Source organism: Amblyraja radiata, chromosome 25 (genome assembly GCF_010909765.2).
Source record: "Amblyraja radiata isolate CabotCenter1 chromosome 25, sAmbRad1.1.pri, whole genome shotgun sequence".
NCBI classification, from domain to species: Eukaryota; Metazoa; Chordata; class Chondrichthyes; order Rajiformes; family Rajidae; genus Amblyraja; species Amblyraja radiata.
In genome coordinates, this window is record NC_045980.1 from 14,202,346 (window position 1) to 14,208,585 (window position 6,240).

Here is a 6,240-nt window from a genome sequence, read left to right on the forward strand (position 1 = left end):
CAATGCAACTTTTATACAGTACTTATAACGTAACAACATGTGATGCTTTGGAATTTGAACAGTTTGGGTTTTATAATGATGTTATTGTCACCTGTGTTACAAAACGAGGCACGACTCTAGAAAGTAGTTATCCATAAGTGCAGTGGTCAAACTTGGAGCAAGCGTATGAGATGAGAAGACCACAGTGATAGATAATGGGTGGATGTGATGCATCTGCATAGGGAGCAATGCAAGAGCAGTGTAAGATTAGATATGAGGGGGGCATGGACGTAGGTGTGGTGGGGAGCAAGTGAGCAATAGGCAATAGACAATAGGTGCAGGAGTAGGCAATTCAGCCCTTCGAGCCAGCACAGCCATTCAATGTGATCATGGCTGATCATCCCCAATCAGTACCCCGTTCCTGCCTTCTCCCCTAGCAGCCAGGGTGGAGGGGAGTGGGTGAGAGAAAGAGCTACGTTTATCACAAAGTATTGAAGCTGAGGCGAGTTCTGAACAGGGCCAGGAGAAGGTGGATTTGTAATATACGAGGCAACACTTGCTACAAGAACATGGAACAAAGCTGGAAATGGAGTGGTATCGGTTGTAGATTAGTAATGAGCTTTTGAAAACCACAAGTTCCCAGTGTTTCAGGGTTTGACTGGTGCAGTTGAATTGTGCAAGCATGAGAATAAATGAGAAAAAACATAAATGCGGATGGAGATACGAGGAACAGCAGATGTTGGAGTGGTGTGCAAAACAGCGCTGGGGGAATTTGGTTGGTCAGGCAGCATCTGCAGGGGTGGGCAGACAAGTTTGGGTTGGGACCCTTCCATCTGAATTGCTGTTGATAATTTTCCAGTCATTCCTGTTGGATTATGTTTATGTGAACATAAAAACTGATCAGGTGAGGCAGCATCTATGGAGCGAAGGAATTAGGCAATGTCTTGGGTTGAGACCCTTCTTCAGACTAATGTGAGGATGGGGGAGGCCAGAAGAAGAATGGAAGAGGTGGAGACAGTGGCCTGACGGAGAGCTGAGAAGGGGAGAAGTAGGGGCTACCTGAAATTAGAGAAGTCAATGTTCATACTGCTGGGGTGCAAACTGCTCAAGCCAAAAATGAGGTGCTGCTACTCCAATTTACAGTGGTCCTCACTCTGGCCATGGAGGCAGCCCAGGACAGAAAGGTCGGATTCGGAATGGGAGGGGGAGTTGAAGTGCTGAGCCACCGGGAGATCAGGTTGGTTAGTGCGAACCGAGCGGAGGTGTTGGGCGAAGCGATCGCCAAGCCTCACCGATGTAGAGCAGTTGACATCTAGAGCAGCGGATGTAATAGATGAGGTTGGAGAAGGTGCAGGTGAACCTCTGCCGCACTTGGAAAGACTTTCCTCCAAATACAAGGCGTAGCTATGGGCACGCGCATGGGCCCTAACTATGCCTGCCTCTTTGTAGAGAACGTCGAACAATCCTTGTTCGAGGCCTTCCGTGGCCCTATCCCCAAACTCTACCTCCGCTACATCGACAACTGCATTGATGCTACTTCCTGCACCCACACACAACGCACTGGCTTCATTCATTTCACCACCAACTTCCATCCGACACTCAAATACACCTGGACCATTTCCGACACTTCCCTACCATTCCTTGACCTCACTATCTCCATTGCAGGTGATAGACTACTGACCGACATCCACTATAAACCCACTGACTCCCATGGCTATCTGGACTACACTTCTTCCTGCCCTGCTTCCTGTAAGGACTCCATCCCCTACTCCCAATTCCTCCGTCTACGCCACATCTGCACCCAGGATGAGGTCTTCCACACCAGGGCATCGGAAATGTCCTCATTCTTCAGGGAACGGGGGCTCTCCTACTATAGATGAGGCTCTCACCAGGGTCTCTTCTGTACCCCATGACTCTGCTCTCCCCATCCCCCCCATTCGTAACAAGGGCAGAGTCCCCCTTGTCCTCACCTTCCACCCTACCAGCTGTTACATACAACAAATAATCCTCCGACATTTTCGCCTCCAATGTGATCCCACCACTTGCCACATCTTCCTATTTCTTCCCATGTCTGCGTTCCGCAGAGACTGCTCCCTCCGTAACTTCCCGGTTAATTTGTCCCTTCCCACCCGAACCACCCCCTCTCCAGGCACTTTCCCTTCCAACCGCAGGAAATGCCACACTTGTCGCTTTACCCCCCCCCTCTTGACTCCATCCAAGTGCCCAAGCAGTCTTTCCAAGTGCAGCAGAGGTTCACCTGCACCTCCTCCAACCTCATCTATTGCATCCGCTGCTCTGGATGTCAGCTGCTCTACATCGGTGAGACCAAGCGTAGGCTTGGCGATCGCTTCACCCAACACCTCTGCTCGGTTCGCACCAACCAACCTGATCTCCCGGTGGCACAGCACTTTAACTCTCCCTCCCATTCCGAATCCGACCTTTCTGCCCTAGGCCTCTTCCATGGCCAGAGTGTGGACCACCGTAAATTGGAGGAGCAGCACCTCATATTTCGCTTGGGTAGTTTGCACCCCAGCGGTATGAACATTGATTTCTCTAATTTCAGGTAGTCCCTACTTTCTCCTCCCCTTCTCAGCTCTCCCTCAGCCCACTGTCTCCACCTCTTCCTTTCTTTTTGCCGCCCCCCCACTCTCACATCCGTTTGAAGAAGGGTCTCGACCCAAAACGTTGCCTATTTCCTTCGCTCCATAGATGCTGCCTCACCCGCTGTGTTTCTCCAGCACTTTTGTCTACCTTCGATTTTCCAGCATCTGCAGTTCCTTCTTAAATATAAAAACTGATCAGGTCTTCACCCAACAATGGTAAGAAGAATAAGAGAGTTCGGTATTCTGAAAAATGCAAGGAATGATGGGATTTGTCAAAAGTCACAAGCGGTTAAAAAAACTCGGCAGCCGTGCCGCGGCATAGACACAGACCTGCACCTCATCTGCAGCCAGGACCGAGCCCAGGTCTCCGGCGCCGCAACAGCTGCCGAACCGCCACTGGACCATACCCTACCCCCTGTCCGGGGGCGGTCAGATGGGAGCGGAGTCCCCAGGCCCACAGCCAGTGCTGAGAAGCAGCGCTAAATCCAGCTCAACTCTGCCTGTCTCGCTGGGTTAACCCACAGCCCTGCCTGGATTGACGGGACACTAGCCCGGAGCCGTGGAATTAGTGCTGCTTCTACGCGCTGGCTGTAAGCCTGGGCCATCGTTCCCGTAAATCCAGGCAGGGCTGTAGGTTAACCCGGCGGGATAGGCAGATTTGAGCTGGATTTAACGCTGTTTCTCCGCGCTGGCTGTAGGCCTGGGGGCGCCGCTCCCATCTGACTCCCGCTGTCTCTGGCCGCCCCCGGACGTGGGGAGGGGGGGCACTCGGGAAGGGACGGGGATGGTCCAGTGGCGGTTCGGCAGCGATTGCGGTGCCGGAGACCCGGGATCTATCCTGGCTGCGGATGAGGCGCAGGTCTGTGTCCATGCCGCAGCACGGCTGACAAGTGTTTTTCGTTTGTGACCTGTGACCTGGGCTTGCGCAGTTGGAATACGGAACTCGCTTATAGGTCCAATTATAATTCTCTTTGTAATTGGCAGATATGACAAGCTCAGTGATGTGCATTTGAACATTGGCCAGTTGTATCACCCACCTGGGTAACACGTTTCCTCTTCTGTTGTTAAGACTAATGGTTTTTAAGGTGTTGCACTTAGAATGTTGTTATATTGCATTGTGTAACAAACACAATGGAGAATGTGTTTCCCTTGCTCTGAATATTGTGGAGCTGTTCTTACAGCAGTAATGGATATCCTGTATCGACCTAAACTTCCCTGAGTTTTCAAGGATAGTTTCATCATTCCAATGAATACCATAAGCATAAGAGTCCTTGCATCAGAAAATGTATTCATGTTTATCAAATTGTTCCAATGGCTTTAACTATTGACTGCCTCTATCCCAGTTTTTATTTGGAGCTCATTCTCTGGATTAATATGAGTTGCATCCAGATCCATGTTTGATCCTCGTTACCAAACCTGGACTCGGGTGGGTTTAAGACCTAGAGTTGTCTTCAGTTGTTTAAGGCTAGGGAGGATAAATTAGTCATTAGTCATTATTGACAGCTGTCTAGTGACCTACTTTGTTTGGGAGTGCTTGCAAAGACAAGATCAAGTGACAAGATGAGCAGAGGAAGGAAGGAAGGCAGCATTTTTTTATTTAGAAATCTTGTTTTTGTATTGACAATTTGTTGTTGCTGCCTTCTGCCTGAACCATGGTCTTGTGACGGAGCAAGACAAGCTATTTTTAAGCTTCAAGTTAAAGTACTGAACAAAAACAAGCATTTAGGTGTAGAAAATTCTCAAATTTCTGAAGCCTAATTGTTTGATTAGGAATTTGAAATATGTGTGCATATTTCAAATATTCACTACATATTAAGCGGTTTGCTCTGGTTAAGTGAATCTTGTTCGCTTTGAACTTGTTTTTCCCATTGTTCAGTGACTCCTTCAGTGATTTGGCACAGTTGCACAATCTCTGCAGGTCATCTTCTGGGTTAGGGAAGGGTTTTGGTCCTTTGATCTGTTTGTAACCCCACAGTACTTCACAGAAAGGCTGTCCAACAAAATATGGAAGGACAGAAGCTTGGTCAGGGGTGGATACTTCAAAGTAATGGGTCGAGATGGAACTGGATTCTCAGCTGTTAATAAATGAAAGCATGATTGCCAACGGGTAAGGGATAAAAAAGCAAATATTCACGAAGCCCAGTGGGCAGCAAGGTGGTGTAGCCCATAGTAGCGCCAGGGACACGGGTTCCATCCTGACTACATGTGCTGTCTGGTAGCATTTTGTTTGTTCTACCCAAGACCTGTGTGGATTTCATCCCATGCTCCAAAGACGTACAGGTTTGTAGGCTAATTGGCTTGGTGTAAATGTAAATTGTCCCTGATGTGTGTAGGATAGTGTTAATGTGCAGGGGTCAGTGCAGAATCGGTGAACCAACAGTTTCCGCACTGTATCACTAAACTAAAATCCAGAATTAGAGATGCTTAGGTCTTGATCTTTAGGTAAGAGTAAGCGTGAACTTGGATGGATTTGAAAATTAATTGGACAGTAATCAGTGGATGTGTAGGCAGCAATGTCAAATGTTAATGGGGAACATGGGATCTGTAGTCTGAAAGCAACTGAAGTTGTTTGGTTGAGGGGGAGGGGGTTAAGAAAGATTTGCACATAAGTTCATAAATAGGAGTGAAAGATAAGGGGCAACTGGCCAATGTTCTAGAAGTAGATTAATGCAATCATGGGGATTGAAGCTGCAGACTAAATTGTAGTCACATTTTTCTTCATATTTGAATGAAGGCCAAGGCAAGCTGTCTTGGGTGTGAACATTGAAGTGGCGCATTGCTCCTGGTTCTTGTATGATTTGAATTCTGGCACAGTTTGTATTACCATTCATGATCGCTGACAACAAACGCTTGTACTCATGATCTGCAACAAACTCCAACAATCAGAGGCAATCTTGCTATTTTGGTGCCAAACTAGCAGATTTTCTGGATTGAGTTCAGGCAGTGATAGAAATACTTAAAAAGAAAAAATAATAATAATAATAGTGTTATTCTCCTGTGAATCAGAAGTTCAAAAGGAATGTGGGGAAACCTCACCTGGTGAACCAGTTGGTTAACAAAGCATCAGGACTCTGAGAGATGATTGAGTTTTACTGAACCCCATTCACACCACCCATTTTGCAAGTGATTGATGTGGGTAAAGGCAGTAGAGGAGCAGTTAATGTTTCAGTTGAAAGACCTGGCATCAGAACTAGGTAAAAGGTTTTATGAAGGAGGATAATGAGAATGGAGTGGATACAAACGCTAAACAGTAAGCTGATGGTAACTAACTGATTTTGTCTGGGCGTAATAATGGAAGATGGGAATGGGGCAGTGGAGACATGTTAAAGCAAGGATGAGGGGGATCCTATCTGTGCTTGGGGCAGAAGGGGGTGGGAGAACTGCAAGAAATGGGTGTGGCTGAGAGTCCGGTCAATTATAGTACAGGGAAAGACTTCACTGAGGAAAAATAAATTGGTGCCTGAAAGAACTGCAGATGCTGTTTCGCACCAACATTAATGCTCTTGGGTACACAAAATTGCTGGGGAAACTCAGCGGGTGCAGCAGCATCTATGGAGCGAAGGAAATAGGCAACGTTTCGGGCCGAAACCCTTCTTCAGACTGATGGGGGGTGGGGAGGGGAGAAGGAAGGAAAAGGGGAGGAGGAGGAGGAGCCGGA